The sequence below is a fragment of the Theropithecus gelada genome, chromosome 7b, assembly GCF_003255815.1.
Source record: "Theropithecus gelada isolate Dixy chromosome 7b, Tgel_1.0, whole genome shotgun sequence".
Classification (NCBI taxonomy): Eukaryota; Metazoa; Chordata; class Mammalia; order Primates; family Cercopithecidae; genus Theropithecus; species Theropithecus gelada.
In genome coordinates, this window is record NC_037675.1 from 37108819 (window position 1) to 37129049 (window position 20231).

The 20231-nt window shown below is 39.2% G+C and overlaps 1 long non-coding RNA gene across 1 annotated transcript in view; it reads left to right on the plus strand.

The window, feature by feature from the left end:
* The first annotated feature begins 9784 nt into the window (after nt 1-9784).
* The window catches only part of LOC112629352, a 90355-nt gene continuing 79908 nt past the window's right edge, over nt 9785-20231 (plus strand). The window contains exon 1 of the long non-coding RNA XR_003120580.1: nt 9785-10043. This is a non-coding gene — a long non-coding RNA (uncharacterized LOC112629352). The remainder of the gene's footprint in view (nt 10044-20231) is intronic.

A 20231-nucleotide genomic window follows, 5' to 3' on the forward strand; every position in this document is an offset into this window, starting at 1 on the left:
ATTTTCCTGATTTTATAATTAATACATTCTCTTTGTAGGAAATTTAAACAATTCAGAGGTGAATATTAAATTTAATTCAAAACTCCCATAATAATATTCCTCACAAGAATCACTGTTAACATTTTGATGCATATTTATTTATATGATTTAACAAGCCCTTGCACAGCAATTTGTATACACTAAGCTCTTGTCCATCCACTTTACAATTGTGCTTCATTTACTCCTCTTGACAACCCTATGAGGTAGGTATTATTATTTCCCTATTTACAGAGAAGGAAATGGAGTCTCAGAGGCTTTAATAACTTGCACAAAAGCACATGGCTATAGCAAAGCTGGGATTCCAACACAGACCCTCTGACTCCGGAGTCCCTGCTCTTAGTTATATACCAGGCCTCTGTGCATCCTCCCATATCTCCATGACTAAAATTAAAAAAAATATATCCCGGCCGGGCGCGGTGGCTCAAGCCTGTAATCCCAGCACTTTGGGAGGCCGAGACGGGCGGATCATGAGGTCAGGAGATCGAGACCATCCTGGCTAACACGGTGAAACCCCGTCTCTACTAAAAAGTACAAAAAAAAAAAAAAATATATCCCATGTTTCCAAGTTGACCTGCCTCCTGCAGTCAATTTTTCCTTTAATAGCCTCTTAAAATGGGTGAAGACCCCATCCACGGAAAGTGGGAAGTCCAAGGTGCCTTTTCCCCAGTATTTCTGTGGATTCCCAGTGGTGGTATGTTCTGGGACATTCTTCTGAATCCCACTCCCTCATAGCATCTTGTCCATGCGTTTGCCATCTTGTCTCTTTGTCTCTGGACACCTCCTCAATGTACCAGTAACATAGATAAGGTGGTTATATGTAGAGAACTTTTCCTGAAGATCTGAGGATGAGGAAGATAATTAAAATTAGGAAAAAAATTAACACAATGTTTGAAATGATTGTTCTTAGACCCTGAGGGAAAATTAAAATGTCAAAAATTTAAAAATAGATCCTCTTTGGACACATTCCAACGTCCAATATTACTTTCCTATCTTGTGAGCTGTTTTCTCTCTGACTCCTTCTCTCAATTACGTTTTTCCTTGTTTAATATTCTTAACCCCCACCCCTCCACTTTTTTTGAGGCAGAGTCTTCCTCTCTTGCCCAGGCTGGAGTTCAGTGGTGTGATCTCAGCTCACTGCAACCTCCGTCTCCGGGTTCAAGCGATTCTACTGCCTCAGCCTCCCAAGTAGCTAGAATTACAGGTGCCTGCCAGTACTCCTGGCTTATTTTTGTAGTTTTAATATAGGGGGTTTTGCCATATTGACCAGGCTGGCCTTGAACTCTTGGCCTGAAGTGATCCGCCCTCCTTGGCCTCCCAAAGTGCTGGGATTACAGTAGTGAGCCACCATGCTCAGTCCCCTTTTTACGTATGTTATCACCCCCAAACCCCAGTCCTTTCTCTATTATGCAAAATGACTTAGCTCTACTTCTAGATTTTAAAATCTGTTGTTTTTCCAGTGGTTCTCAATTGGTGGGTGGTGGTGTACGTATGAGTTTACCTTTCAGAGGATATTTTTTTTGTGATAACAAAGAATTATTCAGCTCTAAATGTCAACAGCACTGAGGGTGAAAAACCCCAATCTATAAAAACTGTTTATTTTGCTTTTGGGAACTGTTTTCCTTTACTTGAATGGTGTAATTTTGGGGAAGCGAAAATTACCTAGTAGTCATAGTATATACTGTGTACTATATACATAGTGCCAACATAATACCTACAGAGTAAGCCACAGTAACTGCTCTCTGACTCTTACAGTCAGCACCCACAAGGCTGGGTCCAATTTTGGGGGACTAGGTATGGACATTTGGATCAAGTTGGACCAATCCTCACCTGGGTTGTATTCTACAGATGCCTTCCTGCCTGTGTGGAGGGAGGGAATTGACAGGGATATTCATTGCAACACCATTTGTGATAGCAAAAGCTCAGTAACAACCCAAGTGCTCATCAATAGGTGACTGATTAAATTACGGTAAAGCCATACAAAGAAATACTATCATGGTAGTTTGTACCAGTACCAGGTTAACTGGGTAAAACTTAGAACTATGTTTCCCAGAATCCTTTCCTGTAGGATTCTAAGTGAGAATTGGCCAAAAGAGGAATTAGTGGGACATTTGGAAGGTGGAAGTGAACAGCACCTGTTACTCTCTTAAAGGCATGGAGATTGGATGGGAGACAAACTCAGGGAGGTGGTTGCTAGCAAGCCCTCACTCTTCTTTGCCCCATGTTCAACTTCTCCTCCTGACTGGCACCTTGCTAGAGACCCACAGAGGAAACAGCTTCCCATAGATTCCCCCCAGCTTCCCCTTTGTTGAACCGCTTTGTGGCCTGAAGTACTGTAGGGGCTTCTCATATCGACTAGCAACTCTTCAGAAATGTCAAATTCTCCCTCCCAGATCTTTACTTCTCCAGCTCCCACTTAGCATTTTGCTAAGATTCTTTTATTAACATATATATAAGTAACATACAATAAAATGCACAGATTTTAAGTGCTCACATTTTTGATAATTATATATACTTGTGTAATATCACCCCTTAAAAAGATATGGAACATTTCCACCCTCTGCCATTTTCCTTGTGCAATTTTCTAGTAAATTACCCTAATTCTGCAACCATGATTTCATTTCTAGCTCCATAGATTCATTTACCTGTATTTGGCTTTCATAGGAATGGAATTATACAATGAGTACTCTTATGAGTCTGGCTTCTTTCATTCAGCATAATGTTTTTGAGATTTGTCCATGTTGTTTTATGTATTAGTAGTTCATACTTTTTATGCTCGAATAATATTCCATTGTATGAATCTACTTTCCTGTTGATGGACATTTAAGTTGTTTCCAGTTTGAGGCTATTATAAATTCCTGTAAGTTTTTTAATACAGCAAAGAGATTGTTGAGATTATGATCATTAGTATTTTAAAGATTGTGCAATCTCTACTTTAATTTTCCTAGAGAACTTTACTTCCTTCTACAAAAAAATCACAAATTAGGTACAAAGTTATGATTCCTGGTTTTTTTCAGAGCCTTTCCCATAGTTGTGGGAAAGAAGATGGATAAAGTTATTGTTAATCTACGATGAAGGAATGATGCCAAGTTTTTCAAGGCTTCCAGAGTCACGGGAGGAGTCACTTGGCAGATCCAGTAGCAGAAGCCAGGTACCAGTTGGAAGACCACAATGTGTTTGTTCAGACCTGTGGGCCTCCCGGATCCTTAGCAAAAGACCACAAAGACAAGTGTTGAATGCAGCTTTTAAAAGTATGGAAGAGACAGTAAGACAATTCTAAGCGTGGACTAGAATATAATTTAAGGTTTCTGTGACACGGTGATAGAACTCTTTCCTAGAATTATGAGAGCTGAACTAATGGCTCCCAGATAATTGAAGCATAATAATTAATCTAGAAAAGTGGCCTCTTCTTTTCTGTGGTTGAACCTAAGTGTAGTTTTTACTTTTAACTAAAACTAGGTCAGTTAAGACCATTGGTGTGTGGTATTTATTGGGAATTTTAAATAAAAATATTTTTGTTCTTTTATAAAATTTAAATATAAATAGATTGTTTTCCCTATAGTATCTAGTGTTAATTAATTGGGCTGACACAATTAATGGCATCAAGAACACATAATTTTGTTTATTATACTAAGAAATTATTCAATTACATAAATGTTTTAATAGGTTAGGTGATCTTATAGATTTTTTATCTGTTCTTGCAACAGGTCTATTCTGATTTCTTTGTGAGAAAGCTTTTAATGTTTCAAAAATTTTGAGATAGACTTTTGTTAAATTAATCTCATGAAAAATAGTATATATTTTTCAGTAACTGGGGATTTTCATAAAAGCCATTGAAGATATAATATTAAAAGATCTGCTGTTAAGATAGCTGTTGTCATAAAAATCTGTTGATGAATTTTGAATTTTGACCATTAACTGTCCGTGCTAATCAGATATTCAGAGAACAATAAGCAGCATTTGCTGAATTCATTTTTAAGGAAGTCTCAGTTAATATAACTGATTCTTTTTAAATCTCCTCCTAAAAGAAGGTATTTCTTTGAAATATGCTCTTGCTCAAAGTTTAAGATCTGCAACAACTTATGCTCTCAGAGTCTAGTCTTGAGCAATTTAATATCATTGTGACAGGTATTTATTTACCATTGAAGTAAGAATCATTATTTGCTGACACTTTGTGATTTCTCTTCAAGTAGTCCTATTAGATGTGATAGGAATGAATTAACTGAATTTTAGCATGATGCTCATAACTTTATTTCCCCCGCAGAGGCAGCAAAGCAGTCTTCTTGCATGCTGCACATCTGATTTTTCTCTTCCCAATGCTGTTTTTTTCAGTTTGTGCTTCATTAGTAAAAATATGGGTCTTAATTTAAAACACACTCAGTTCTGAACCCAGAATATTCCGTTAAGTAGATATATTTGAATAGGTCAGTTCTCTTGAAGGATAGTTTTCACCCAAATGCAGTGTCTGTTTAGTATTTTTGTACCACAGAAAAATATGTTTTGAATGTTGTTATTTACCTGTAAGTTCTTTACCCTTAGTTTTTTGCTCTGTCTGCAGATTAAGTGACCAGCCTAAGGCAAGAGCCAGATTTGGAGCTTGGAATATGATAGCCCTTAGGGTGCTTTATTCCCTGAGACAATCCACACTTCTGCCTCAGTAAAGGAATCAATGGAGGGCTCAGCTTTTCCTCTGCAAGAAACCTGCTCTCTGGGACAGTAAGTCACGCCCCCTGTGAAAACATCTAAAAAACCAATTCATCTTTGTTATTGCTTCATGGCATCCTAAGAGTACAGAGTGATAGCCTCTTCGTGAGGAAAGTCAACTGAAGGCAGGCTGCTGTGTAATGCCATGGATCTGATTTTCAGTGGACCACTCTGTATTAATCATGTCATTGTACAGAGACCGTAAGGCATGAATGACATTGCATGTGTGAAAAAAAAAAATACGAGTGTTGTGATCTGGCTGAATGGAAAAGTGCTGTGTCCAGCATCACAATATCTTTTCTGACCTCAGCTGAATATTGCAGTCTAAATCACCGCACAGTTCAGGTCTTATTTACATATGGTAGCATCTGATACTGTTCATTTACTGTTTGGGTGTTAGTCTTGCCTCTCCCAGAACATATTGAACTCTTTGTGTTGAGGGAGCAAATCATATCATTAGCATCCCTTAGTACGTCTGCTATGGTCTGAGTGTTTGTGTCTCCTCCCCTACAAATTTATATGTGGAAATTCTATCCCTCAAGGTGATAATATTAGGAGGTGGGGCCTTTTGGGAGGTTATTGGGTTGTGAGGGTAGAATCCTTGTGAATGGGATTAGCAATCTTGTACAATAGGCCCAAGGGAACTCATTCATCCCTTCCACCGTGTGAGGACGTGGTGAGAGTGTGCTATCTATGAACCAGGAAGCAGACCATCAGCAGACACTGAATCTGCCAGTCCCTTGACCTTGGACATCCCAGCCTCCAGAACTGTGAGAAATTCCTGTTGTTATAAGCCAGCCCTTTTATAGTATTTTGTGATAGCAGCCTGAATGGACTAAAACAATGTCTAAGACATTTGGCTGATGTAATTGTTGACTAAAAGAACTTTTTTCAAGGATATGGTGCATAATTATATAAATGTCCTTTATTGCCAGCCATACTGACTGTACAACTTATGAAGTATCATTCCGTGGTGATTAAGAGCTTGGGTTCTGGAATCTGACTGTAATGTTTCTTCTACTTGCTATCTTTGGAATCTAAGACACATTCCTTAACCTCTTTGGGTCTTAGTTTCCTCATCTGTAAATAAGAATAATAATGGTTACTACCCATAGTGTTGTTATGAGTTTTAGATGAGTTACTATTAGTAAAGCAGAGAACAGTGTCTGGCTCATAAGAAGGGCTTGCTATTGCTATTTTAAGAAATAGTTAAGCCTGTAGGGTCTTGACATCCAGGTTGGCTATAGTTTGTGGGTTCAGGAAACCTGAAGATTCTATTCACAGCTGGACTAGGACCTCTGTGAAGAGTTTTGAATTATGACTCTAGAGCTGGCTCTGGAAAGTTCCCAATTGGTCAGATGAGTACACGTGAGAAATGGAATTGAGTATGAATATAGCCATTTGTGAGAATTTTGGCCTGAGGCTAAGATGAGTTAAATTGATTGACTCAGAAGTCATGGCAGTAGGCCGGCCCTATGTACCAGAAGTTCTGTTATTTCAGCAAGAAATGGTTAAGGAAAATTCAATCAGAGGATCCTGAGGCTCAGTGAAATTCTGAATTCAAAATCTCTTTCAGCAAAGTCACTTACTATTGTAGTAGGTTCCAGTTAGTTGAAGTGTAGTCAACCCCAGCTTTGGTTAAATCATCATGTGGTTCTGAACCACATGGAGCAAATGGTAATAGAGAATGTGGTCACTCATCTCCAAAGATGGCACACAGGGAAGCCTCCTTTCCAGCACTCATACTTGTTTGATCTTCTCCCCATGAATCTAGGATGGTCCTCCCAACTTGCTTTTGCCCCCACACAGTGCTGGGGATACAGTGCTATATGGCTTCTGAGGCTAGGCCATAAGAAGGCTCACAGATTTTGCCTTTCTTCCTGGAAGGCTCTGGGGGAGGCTAGTCATGAGGCAACAAGTCCAACTCTCTGGAACAGCCATGCTGTGAGGCAGTGGTGTACCAAGGCTGGGGGCGGTGGGAATGGTCCACTTAAAAGTACAGAGATTAAAGGGATGCATTGTCTATAAAGAATTTAAAAAGTATGCTAAAACCAACTAAAAGTTGGTCTTCCTTTTATTATCAGCATGCACAAGCAATTCTTAACAAGGCTCAGTGATAACATATCCCTTCCCATGAGTGGATCAGTCCCATAGCCTCTTCCACCCACCCTGCCTCCTGCAAGCCAGTGCTGTGAAGCCCAAGCTAGCCCTGTGGCAAGGGAAATGTCTGCCCAGTCTCCAGCTGCTCCAGCCATCCCAGCCTAGGCACCAGTCACTTGAGGGAAGAAGCCATCTTGGATGTCCAGCCTAGTCTGGCTTTGAGAAGACTCTAGCTCCTGCTGCCATCTTACTGCAGTTGCATGAAGGATCAAATGTCATAGCCATCCAGCCGAGCCTTGGCAAACTACAGACTGTATGAGGAGGTTTTTTAGGGCACTATGTTTTGGGGGTAGTTTGTTATGCAGCAATTAATAAATAGAAGAGAGAAGAGGCATGCAAGAAGAAGAGAGCCTCTTCTATCTCTTAAAATAGCAACAAGTATCCTTGGCTGTGTGGGGTCTCTAGATATCAGCTTATCTTGATGTTGACAGAGGCCAAAAATACTAGATTTCACTACTGGATGGAAATTATATCTGTGTAGATGTTGCTAAGCAACAAGAGATCAGGAACCTATAAGGAGTGACCATATAATGCAAAGCATTGGGTCAGCCAGCTAAGTTCCTCCTGCACTTATTTTTTAGAACCTGCTTATGAAAGAAGCAATGTCCACAATGCGTGGGGGGAGGAAAGTCTCCTGGGACCTTAAAGGAAAGTGTACACTTCATCATAATTTGCCTGCAATGATCAGCAAACTAAAAAGTCAACACATAACCTGAAAAATGGTCACTGTTTGTGATTTAAAAGAAGAGTAAGCTTTAGCAATAAATGCTAACAGCACTGGGAACTCTGTCTCATCCTCACATCCTTTGAAAAGGCATTTGTAAGTGTGAAAATCATTTCCCCTTGAAATACCGCAAAGCTGTAAATATTTATGAAAACATCCAAATCAGTAGGCAGTAATGTCTTTCTGAGCTTTATAAGGGTATTATTAGGTGGTCAGTGAACCTGACGGATTTTTTGGAAGTCAGTGGGACCTAAAAACTTTAACTGGTCAGAGAAGCAGGCTGAGAAAGGGGGAATCTTACCGAGGGTTTTGTGAATAGCCTAGTAGCAGGTGCACGTGAAAACACTAGTGGTCAGAATAAAGTCTGCACCCCTCAACTGTTCCTCACCAGCAATCATTTTCATTATTTCTGCTCAGTGACCTTTCGTTCCCTCCATTTTTCTCTGATAATTAGATTTCTTAAATTACAAAAGGTAGGGGGAGAAATGGTAAGCTCAATAGAAGACAAACAGGAATTGAATGTATGTATGCATTTATTTTTAATATGTTTTAGCAAAACCTATATGTACCCACCCCCCCCAACACATATACATCACTGGGCTTTAGAGTCCTTGCTGAGACGTGGGTTTGAGGGAGATAACCACGCGTGGTGAGTTGCAGAGCCTGCCCTCCGCCTGCCAGCGTTGCTGTGGGGAGCGCACTCTCTGTCGAGCACTGCTCTAGCAGACCCACCAAATCCCATGTAAGTGGTCAGAGCACAAATGAGGCTGTCGGTGGGTAGTCCTACCCTATTCATAAGCTCTTTCAGAACAATTTTCATTACTTTTTTTAAATACTGTTTTTGGCAAACACTTGATACTTGAAATAAAAAATGCATGAGTCACCTACTGGGATAGGCACAGTGTGTGGTTCATTGAATTTAGCTAAATTGTGAGTCATCCATCAATAGTCCTCTTGGTGAACATACTTGTAATAATTTCACACATTACAAACAAAAATAGGTATGATTTTCAAGATTCTTGAAGCTGTTTCCCTTGGGGATTCTTTGGATTGTGTTTAGAGTTTTTTGTGTTGCTAGGTGGTGAGAAACTTGTCAGCCTTGTTTTCAGATGGATCCAAGGCTTGTGTCTCTGTCACGTGGTAAAAGAACTTTGGTTTGGGAGGCTCAGGGGCAGAGTACGAAGCTGAGCATCGTGAAGTGGGGGAAACAGGAATTAGTGATTAATATTTGTCCTTGTCAGATCATTGACTTTTAAGATTGATTTTGGCGTCTGAAAAATGTTTGGCTCCACTCTCAGAACACAGAGCAGCAAGAATATGCACCTGTGCCCCCCGCCCCCTTTTTTTCTGATAGGAGAGAGCTGAGTAGGGTGGTTATGTGTCTGTGCACTACTGCCCTCTGTTGGATGGCACTAGAGTTTCTCTGTACCCACACCCCGGCTGAATGAGCGCTTCTGGTTGACTGGCAGGTGACCCAGGCAAATATGTCAGTATTAGACTAAGACCAATGAAAAAACAATAGTTGGCCTGTATAAGGTAAGAGAGACTTCTCTCTGGTAGAGAAATAAGAGTGTAGACTTTCTGACCTGTTGGGTTCTTGTGTCTATTCTGGTGGCTGCCAGGGAAGAGGTTGGCATCTGCTGCTGAATGACAGGACAGACTTTGTGATTAAACTGCTAGATCTTTGGCTTTTCAGGAAGTGAAAATAATCACAAGATAAAGTGTCCTCACTTGTATTTTTCCCCTTTCATAAGTGCAATAGGGCATAAAAGGGCTTTGGCTTTTGGCTACAACCAGAGGTGAAAGTTTTTATATGGGTATAAAAAGAGAAGTTAAAGCTCTTTGCAAACTATGGCTAAAGTGCCCATGTCAGTAAGATGTATACAGTGACCGAGGACACTGGCTGGGAAGTTTTCTTCGTTTTGGCAGATTCCTCTGCCCTCCTTCACCTTCTCCAAGGTAGTGAGAGTAAGTGTCCAGGCAGGAGCTTTGGGGATCCTGTCCTGCCACTATTGGCTGAGTAACTTGGGAAAGTTGTCTGACTCTTGGACCACATTTTTTTCTCACGTGTAAAATGAGGCATTTGAAATAGATGCTATCTCAGAGTCGTGTCATTTCTGAGATGCAATAAATTATCTTTTGTTCCTAGATGATAATGTAAGCACAAAGAACAACACTATTTAAAGATCACACACATACCCTCTCAAACACATCATCTGCCTTTGGGAAAGCAACGTGTTCACTGTGATAATTCAGCACCAGGACCTGAGGTGGTGGGAAAAGCTTTGGCTGGTTTGCTGCTCTCCAAGGAGCTCCTGTGCTGGCCTCATTGGACAAGCATCCCTGCCCTGCGGCGCAGAGTCTCCAGGACCAGCAGATGGCGCACTTGCACAGTCCACACATTTTCCAGGTTCTCAAGGTAAATGGTACTGATTAACATCCAGAAATAACACTCACTGATGTTTGAACAAATTGCAGCGTTTTCCAGGCCACTAAAACCATGGCACTTTGTGAGCTGGAACATTTGCTAATATTTAAAATGGTTAGAAAGATTGTTAATCTATAATACTTTCGAGTGTTAACAGCCTCTTTCACCCACGCATCAAAAAGCCCTTAATAAATTGGCCTTCTTTTTTCAGGTAGGGAAATTAGGGCAGAGGGTCAATTGGCTAAGATCACAGCAGAACTAGTCCAAATAATTCAGACCATACACCTTGGTGATCTTTTAGAATTGCCTTTCCTCTTGCCCTTCCTTTCTTTAATGCCCACTTCTCTTGGTTGTGGAGAGAAATGTGCGTGTTGACTGGGGATGTGGAAGAGGAATTGACATCTTCTGCACTTTGGGGCATTGCCACCTGCCATGGTCATCATAACTCCTGATCGCCACAACCTATATTCGGAATACCTGTGATCATAAGAACTGGCATTTACTGATTACTTACTTTGAGCCAGGCATTGTTCTAAGCACTTCTCACACATTAATCATTTAATCTTTCCAGCAGCCCAGAAAGGAGGCAGAGAGAGTAAGTAAATTACCTAGAATAACAGATCTTTGCATTTCTCTAGGCTCTAAAAGCAACAATGACTTCCATCTATTTTTTAGTGGTAATCACTCTTTCACCCCAGATATTTCCAGCTAATAGATCATTGACTGATTTTTACTTTAATATTTAAATTGAGAAATTTATTGGAGCTTTGGTGATATCATGTAAGTAAGCCTTGGTTATAGTAGCTTGTAATGCTCTTATTAGTGTAGAAGATTTCCTTTCACAACCTTGTGCTTAGAAGGAGTGATTCACTAGAAATGGAAATAAGATGTAAATGAAATGGGAAGCTTGGCAATTTAATCACTCAAGTAATATATATATTTTCAAAGCGCTCACTTAATCCATTAGTCACAAAACAGCATTACAGATATGTTGGGTGGTTTCACTCCAACAACGTTTATTTGTTTCAAAAACATACATAGTGCTTACTGCATACCAGGCACAAATATTAATTCACTTAATTCTCCTCACAACTATGATGAGCCCCTTTTACAGATGAGGAAATCAAGGTAAGAGAGGTAAGAAACGTAGCTAGTAAGTGGCAGATCATGATTTACACCAGCCCCTAGCTTCGGATCCATGCTCATAACTACTAGGTTGTGCTACCCCTATCAGTAGCAAGCAGGTATGCTGGCAGGATATAGAGTAATTTAACCAGGGTCAAAGACAGAAACAAACAGTTACAGTGTTGATTTCCTCCTAACAACAATCCTTATATAGCAAATAATTTCTTTCTTTCTCTCTCTCTCTCTCTTTTTTTTTTTTGGAGACAGAGTCTCACTCCATCAGCCAGGCTAGAGTGCAGTGGCAGGATCTCGGCTCACTGCAGCCTCCACCTCCTGGGTTCAAGCGATTCTCATGCCTCAGCCTCCTGAGTAGCTGGGACCACAGGTGCATGCTGCCATGCCTGGCCAATTTTTGTATTTTTAGTAGAGATGGGGTTTCGCTATGTTTGAGGCCAGGCTGGTCTCAAACTCCTGGCCACAAGTGATCCACCTGCCTTGGCCTCCCAAAGTGCTGGGATTATAGGTGTGAGCCACTGTGCCTGGCCATTATATAGCAAATAATTTCTAAAATAAAAAGTGAGACTAAAAATAGCTAAGTTAGCTGCTAGCCTTGATAAAGGAGGATAGGAATTTTAAAGAACAAGAAACTATAGGGAGACCTACAGATGTTTTGTTTGCTTTTGAGACAGAGTCTCACTCTGTCTCCCAGGCTGGAGTGCAGTGGCATGATCTCAGCTCACTGCAACTCTGCCTTCCGGGTTGAAGTGATTCTCATGTCTCAGCCTCCTGAGTAACTGGGACTACAGGCGTGCATCACCATGCCCAGCTAATTTTTGTATTTTAAGTAGAGATTTTTGTATTTTAAGTCATGTTGGCCAGGCTGGTCTCAAACTCCTGGCCTAAAGTTATCTGCCTGCCTCAGCCTTCCAAAGTGCTGGGATTACAGGGGTGAGCCATTGCACCTGGCCTGTTTTTTAAAATGAGTATTGATGTTTGTGATACTTAGAATAATAATTAGTTCATCATTTTTACTGAAGACTAAGCAAAAGGAAATTGCGTGGCATCACAGTTGTGTGTGAGTGAACATCTGTTTTTTTCCTCCTTCCCCTTTCTGTAATGATGTCATCCTTCACGGCACCTTTCCCAGGAGAAAAACCTTCTCCATTTATAAAGTGCATGGGAGTCAGCTGGGGATCTCATTGAACTCTGGATTCTGATTTGGTGGGTCTGGGATGCAGCTCCAGATTCTGCATTTCTCACCAGCTACTAATGCTGCTGATGCGAGGCCTGCTGGGAGTGGCAGGACTCCTTCCCTTCCTCATCCTGCTTGGGTGTGGGGTTGCCAAAGACAGTACCTTCCATATCACATTCCTTCTACCTTCTGCATAGGAGTGGTTGTCATGTGATCCAGATTTGACTAGATATGATTCCTATCTGGAATTTGGTTCTCCTGCTCCCAACTCATACACCTGGGAGAAGCCTGGCTTCAGGAGGAGGCAAGGAAGTCAATTCATTGAGAGCTGCAGAAAGAGGAAAGGAGAAGGGGGAGAGAGAACAAGGATGACTAGATGATGTACTTTGAATTCTGGAGGCCAGCTCTATCCAGGAACACAAGCCAATAAAGTCCCTTTATGCTTAAGCTAATTTGTATCGTTTCTGCTACTTGCAATTAAAAGGGTTCTGCCTAATACAGAAGTAATTTAGATTTGATATAAAGGAGAATTCTTTACTGTAGCAGGAGGGTGCTTTGCAACTGTTGCTAAAGACCATTGGGAACAGAACAGATACTGAGGTTATTTTGGGGAGACTTGCAAGAATAATATTAAAATATTTAATAATTAGCATGGCATGGATGCTGACCAGTCAAAACAGACACCAGCCACAGTGACATTCTGGGAACGCCAGCCTTGGTCACCTGGATGCCATTTGTAGTAGGTACAAGATCTGCAGTATTTTTGTGTTGCGAATGATATGCCTGAATTCTTTAGTCATATTTTGCTAAAGAGGCTTTCATTAATGCTTTACAAGATATAATGTTCTCTTACTTTCTTTTTAAATAAATTATAAACTTCCATTTTGCCCCAATATTTTTACACAGGGTTAATTTATTGTCATGTCAGGTGATCATCTTCATGGTTTTTTAGAATAATCTTCAGAATGTTCTCCTATAAAATTAATTTAAATATCCCTAGCCTTTACTTAAATAGAACGATCTTATATTATTCTAAATGTATTAAGTAGATAACTGATTAATATTACAAAAATGGATACCTGTAATCTTTAGGAATTCTAGAATATTAGATGAAGTCGAGAGTGATATTACAATTTGATTTAAACACACTAAAAATATACCAGAAGAAGCCAGAGTCAGTTTCCAGGAGTTACAACTATGGTGGATTCTATCTTTAAAATATGCTGTTATGATGAGAAGTGGGCTAAAAGGCACAAACATACAGTAAGATAGAAGGAATAAGTTCGATGTTTGATAGCAGAGTAGGATGATTATGCTTAACAAACATGTATTGTACGCAGGTGACGGACACCCTAAATACCCTGAGTCACTCAGTACCCATTATGTGTAACAAAATGTCTGATGTACCCCACAAATTTGTGCAAATAGAAAAATAACATACTCTATTATAATCTCACCAGGAGTAAAATAACTTTTTGTGGGTTGTGGATTGGTGGACAAGGGGATTAATGGTGATAGAAAAATCCTGGAGACGCTTAGGCCCAGCCACTCTTTTAATGCTTTCTCTGCTTACTTAAAGGTGGGAGCATTGCATTAGAAACCCAGAGATCTGGCTTTTAGTGTGACACCTCCCTGAATTCCACTCTGCACCCCCACCTCACCTTCTCAGTTCCCCCTTCCCCCACCTGCCCTCAAGCCCCAGTCTTTTGTTGTAGAACAGCAACAACAGAGGGAAGAAGCTCTTTCTAGGAATAAGATGCTATATGTTATTCTTAAAGGGAATATGCAAGCTCATGACCAGAGGTTAAGATTCTCCAGGAAAGAGTCAAAAGGCCTTGATACAAGAAAGCAGGATTCCAGAGCAGCCTGGCATTGTTCCAGTCTGAAGTATGGGGTGGTTCCAAAATTGGGGACTGTGGAAATATATTACAGGGATCTGTGGCTCTAGAACACACAGCAGACACTGTGAATGCACTGAATAAATATCTTCCATGTATTGCGCTACTGTTTTCTAATCTATGGAAGTGCCGTTTAAATGATCAAATTACAGTTATTAAAAGTGGAAATGAATTCATAGTAGCTTTCTCTTATATTTTTCCTTAAGGACCTAAGATCTAAAATATGAAATGCTAAGTCTAGATCATATGGCAGTCTCCTCCTTTAAAAGTTTAAGCATGTTAAAAAAAATAAGTCCATGAAATTTTATAGGTAACTTGGATTTAAAAAAAAAATGAAAACTGAAATTCTTTCAGCAGTGAATGTGTGTGTTTTTTTAATTCCCTGGATTGATCAGAGGGTGCTCTCTCTCTATCCTTAGGACTGTGAAGAATTACCTAGAGGCAAGACAAGAGCTCATTAATTAAATATTTCCGCGCTGGACACTCATCTGCCTGACAGTTCTCTCATTATGTGCCCCTGAGAGGGGGAGTAGTTGTCAGCAGCTGATGTAAAATAATTTTCTCACTGTTATAACTGCATGAGCAAAGCCTTGATAGCAGTTCTTCATGTCTATTAGGTAAATCATTTGAGGGAAAAATGGTTTTGCACTGAAGGGAAAGTCAAAACATTTCATGCAAAATCTTAAATAACTTGTTTTTTAAAATAAGAAAAAAATGAACTTTCTCTAACTATAAGTATCTTTTGTTTGTGCCCCAGGGATCCCTCTACCTTCGCTGTCTCTTTCCTCGGGTATATTTCTCTATTTATTCATATAGAGAGTATTCTATATGCCCTGATGTGCTATATCAGAAATACCAAGCATGACTCATTCAGTTATCCTCACTGAATATTATAAATTTGGCACTCTTTATGGCCTTGTTGGTGGGCAGGATCTCTGGGTACTCTTTCCGTATTCTTTTGCTTGATAGAGATGAGCATATTTAAAATCCAAATCTATGTCTATGATCTATATCTGCCTGCAGCTAACCCCGTTGAAAATTTTGCTTTGTGATTTCTTTTTATTAGGTTGGTGCAAAAATAATTGCAGGTTTTACAACCTCTAGTTATCTGGTCAATTATTCGGGTTCCAACTAATCACATCCTATTTCTGTAGTTGATTTAAATGCAGCAAAAGAAGGCACATCTTGAAATGTAAAAAGTCAACAAAGATCTACCTCCAGAAAAGCACTGGATTCATAGTTTTACAAACCGATTCCTTAAAACTTCAATGAAGGAGATACTGTTTTAAATATTTCAAAGCTTCACAATGCATTTTATAATCACTCTGATGCTCAAAGAAAACAACATGTAAAACTTCCATACAAAGATGCCTTGGTGCCCTGCCCACATCCCATGGGGCAAGGGTGGGTTCTGACTTCACCACAGCCAGTCTGTTATTTCTTCTGTCTCAGACTTCCCCAAGCCCGGGGAGCTTGCTCAGCCTGCATGCGGGAGCAGCCCAGGAGTGCGGGGGATTTAGTGTCCCCAAAGAGAACTATCAGCCACTGGGGTTAAAACTCAATAAGGAGGCATTCCGGTATGCATGGTACACAGTTCCTCTGAGGATCCCCAAGGGGAATGGAGCCCCAGTTACCCTCAGTAGTAATAGCTCATCAATGTACCCTTTATTGTCTTTTCCTCTGTCTCTGTCTCATCTCTCCACTCCCTCACTTCAAGTACATTACTGTACTAATGTCCCTATATCAGGCTCTGCTTTTATGGGGGATCCTAAACTAGGACTGGAGGAAGACAAGTTTACTGAAAAAAGTAACTGCTGTCAACAACTAGTATTCAAGGCACGGGTTTCCAGCAGTCAGGGCATCATGCCGCAGAGGCTCCTGCTTTAAGAGTCAGCTGCTGGACAGAATCCAGGAACCTCAGCTGCCATCCCACTGTTGCTGCTGCTGTTGGCTACCACTGCTTTTGGTATTACTGTCGCCGCTGCATCAAGTTTAGACTGTCCTTGTAGCTGCTGCCACTATCAGATATACCATCAGAAACCAGAAATAGGAAGAGGATGGCTTCTTCCATCCTCCAGTCTTCCAGTCTTCTCCCAGTGCCTTCCATTGGCAGAACATACTGGAAGCTAGTCGGAAGAGTGTCTGGAAGATGCAGTTTTCAGTGTTCCTGTCTCCTTACCATATATATCAAAGCACAAACTTTTGTGAATGAGGCCTTAGAGCAAAATGATTGGCTATATAAAACCTATAACCAAAATCGTACGTAACTGAAATTCTAGCTTTTTAAAAGTCAGGGACAAGCCAAAGATTCAGGTTATCCCAACTCTTTTTTTTAAGTTCAGGGGTACATGTGTAGGTTTGTTATATAGGTAAACTCATGTCGTGGGGGTTTGTTGTACAGATTATTTCATCACCCAGGTATTAAGCATAGTACCCATTAGTTATTTTTCCTGATCCTCTCCCTCCTCCCACCCTCCACCCTCCAGTAGGCCCCAGTGTGTGTTGTTTCCATCTATATGTCCCTGTGTTCTCATTATTTAGCTCTTATAAGTGAGAACATGCAGTATTTGGTTTTCTGTTCCTGCATTATTTTGCTAAGGATAATCAACTTAGGTTGATTCTATGTCTTTGCTATTATGAATAGTGCTGCAACGAACATACATGTGCATATGTCTTTATGATACAAAGATTTATATTCCTTTGGGTGTATACCCAGTAATGGGATTGCTGGGTCAAATTGTAGTTCCAGTTTTAGGTCTTCGAGGAGTAGCTACACTATCTCCACAACAGTCGAACTAATTTACACTCCCACTAACAGTGTATAAGCGTTCCCTTTTCTCTGCAACCTCGCCAGCACATGTTATTTTTTGACTTTTTAACAATAGTCATTTGGACTGTTGTAAAATACTATCTCATTGTGGTTTTGATTTGTATTTCTCTAATGATCAGTGATGTTGAGCTTTTTTTCATATGCTTGTTGGCTACATGTATATCTTCTTTTGAAAAGTGTCTGTTCATGTCCTTTGCCCACTTTTTAATGGTTTTTTTTTTCTTGTAAATTTGTTTAAGGTCCTTCTAGATGCTAGATAGTGTGTAGTTTGCAAAAATTTTCTCTCATTCTGTAGACAGCTCTTATTTTTTTGAGGTATATTGATATCTAGTTCACATACCATACATTCATGGATAATGTGCAACCACAATCAATTTTAGACATCACCTCAAAAAGAAGCTTTGTACCTTCCATCCCACCTCCCTCCCCTGCCACATTCCTCCCTCTCCCCCACCCTTAAGCAACCATTAATCTATTTTCTGTCTCCATAGATTTCTTTATTCTGGATTTCAGTATAAAAGTAATCATACAATATTTGGTCTTTTGTGACTGGCTTCTTTCACTTAATGTTTGCAAGGTTCAGCCATGATTGTAGTATTTATCAGCACTTCATTATTTTTTATGGCTGAATAATATTACATTGTAGGATTATACCATGTTTCACAATGTTTAACATTTTCCTTTAAGTTGTTTAAAGTTTAGTTTAAAAAGAAGCACGAATCTTGGGAAATTAAAGGTAAAATTGTCCCTATTTTCTGATTATAGAATTGTGTGCCTTGAAAAGTCAAAAGGATTAAGGAAAAATGATTATAACTAGAGCATTCTGCATGGTGACTTTCCTGTATGCCAAACAGTTAGCAAACATTTTGAAAACTACTTCATTTATATCTATAAAAGCTTCTATACTTATGAACAAAAAGAAGATGCAATGTACAGGCTACACACATGCACACACACACACACACACACACACACGTCTTCTCAGAGACATGCAACTTCTATAACTCAGAAGCCAACATGTTCCTGCAGTAAAGACATATTGTAAATTTAGTGTAAATTAATTTATAAATATGGCACTTTCGTATCAAAATCCTAATAACATTTAGGATTTTGTTTCTAACTTTGTAGAATGATTCTTAAGATTACCTGAAAGAAAAAAATGATGGGAATATATGAGTAAAATTTTGAAAAAGAAAAGCAGCAAAGTGAGACTATATTATTAGATATTTAATGTATTATAAATTAAAAATAAATAACAGCTTGTTTCCATAGCAAGAATAATAAGTAAAATGTAATACGAAACTCAGAAGCAGAGTTTAGTATGTATAAGACATTTGTATGTGATAAAAGTGTAATTACAACTCATCATTATTATTATTAACTCATCAATTATTATGGGACACCTGACTAGTGATTTTCAACTCTGTAGTCATCAAAGTTCCTAGTTGCAGACAACAAAACACATTTTAATAAATTACCTTCTGCCTAAAATTAGCTAAAGTTATTAGGTAGCCTTCAGAATCTCCAGGACAACTGGAAGAAAGTAACTGCCAACCTAGAATTCTTTACTCAGCAAAAGTATCCTTCAAAGAGAAGGTGGAATGAAAATATTTTCAGACAAAAACCTGAGAGAATTGTTCACAAACAGGCTTTACTAAAAATAAAGTACCAGAGGGAGGTCTTTAGGTAAAAGCAAAATGATTCCAGATAGAAACACAGAAGCACAGGAATAAATGAAGAGTAGTTGAAGAGGCAAATAGAACAAATATAAATGAATGTTTGCTATATAAACAAACAAAGGGCTCATGAGGTTTAAAATGTGTGTACAATCAAAATAATAAGGTGGTGGTCAGGGGGAAATGGAGTTAAAGTATGCTAAGGACCCTAACATTGTCTGGGGAATAATAAAATAATTAGTTTGTACTCTAAAAAAAAAAAGTCAAGAATGCATGCTGTCAAGGAGGGTAACAACTAAAAGAATAGTAAAATAATATATAATTAACAAGTTAATAGAGGGGAAGATGGAACAACAATATACGTAATTCATTAAAGACAAGAAGAAGAGAAAAAGTAACATAAAACAAGTTGAAGAAATGGTAAGTAAAACAGGAAAACAAACAAGTTGGTAAATATAAACCCAAATTTATCTGCAAGTACATTCAATATTAATAAACTAAATTCTCCAATTTAAAAAGAAAAGTTGCCAAACCATATTAAAAATGAACTCTGCCCAATTATATTATACTTAGAAGAGATACATCTTGAATGTAAATACAAAGGAGGATTGAAAGTTAAAAGAAGGCTGGGCATGGTGGCTCATGCCTGTAATCCCAGCACTTTGGGAGGCTGAAGCGGGCAGATCACAAGATCAAGAGATCAAGACCATCCTGGCCAACATGGTGAAACCCTGTCTCTACTAAAAATACAAAAATTAGCCAAGCATAGTGTCACATGCCTGGAGTCCCAGCTACTTGGGAGGCGGAGGTTGCAGTGAGCCGAGGTCGTACCATTGCACTCCAGCCTGGGCAACAGAGCGAGATGCGTCTCAAAGTAAATAAAAATAAATAAATAAATAAATAAATAAATAAAACAAATACCATAGAAAACCTAAGCAAAAGGAGTTATTCTGATATCAACCAAAAACAAACATTACTATCAATGAAAAAAAGACATTTTAAAATGATAAAGGGTCAAAGAACCCTCAAATAAAGTGATTATAAAATTGTGTGCATCTAATAACCTAGGTCCCAAATATAGGAAGCAAAATTTTTAGAACTAAATGAGAAATAGAATCATAGTGAGAAACTCCAGAATCATAGTGAGAAACTCCAAAACATGTCCATCAGTAATTGATAGAACTAAAAGACGAACCTCACAAAACTCTAAGTATATAGAAGATTTATTAATATGATTAATGAAACTAACAAAATCAATGTTATCCACAGATAGAATACTGTAACCAGCAACTGCGGAGCATGGAATATCATCAATATTGCACATATGCAGAGCCATATAGCATTTCTTGACACATTTGACAAGAAAAAAATTTACAGATATGTTCTTAGGCCTCAGTGCAGTTAAGCTAGATAACAACAGAGCGATGACAACAAAATGCCCAAATCTTTGGAAATACA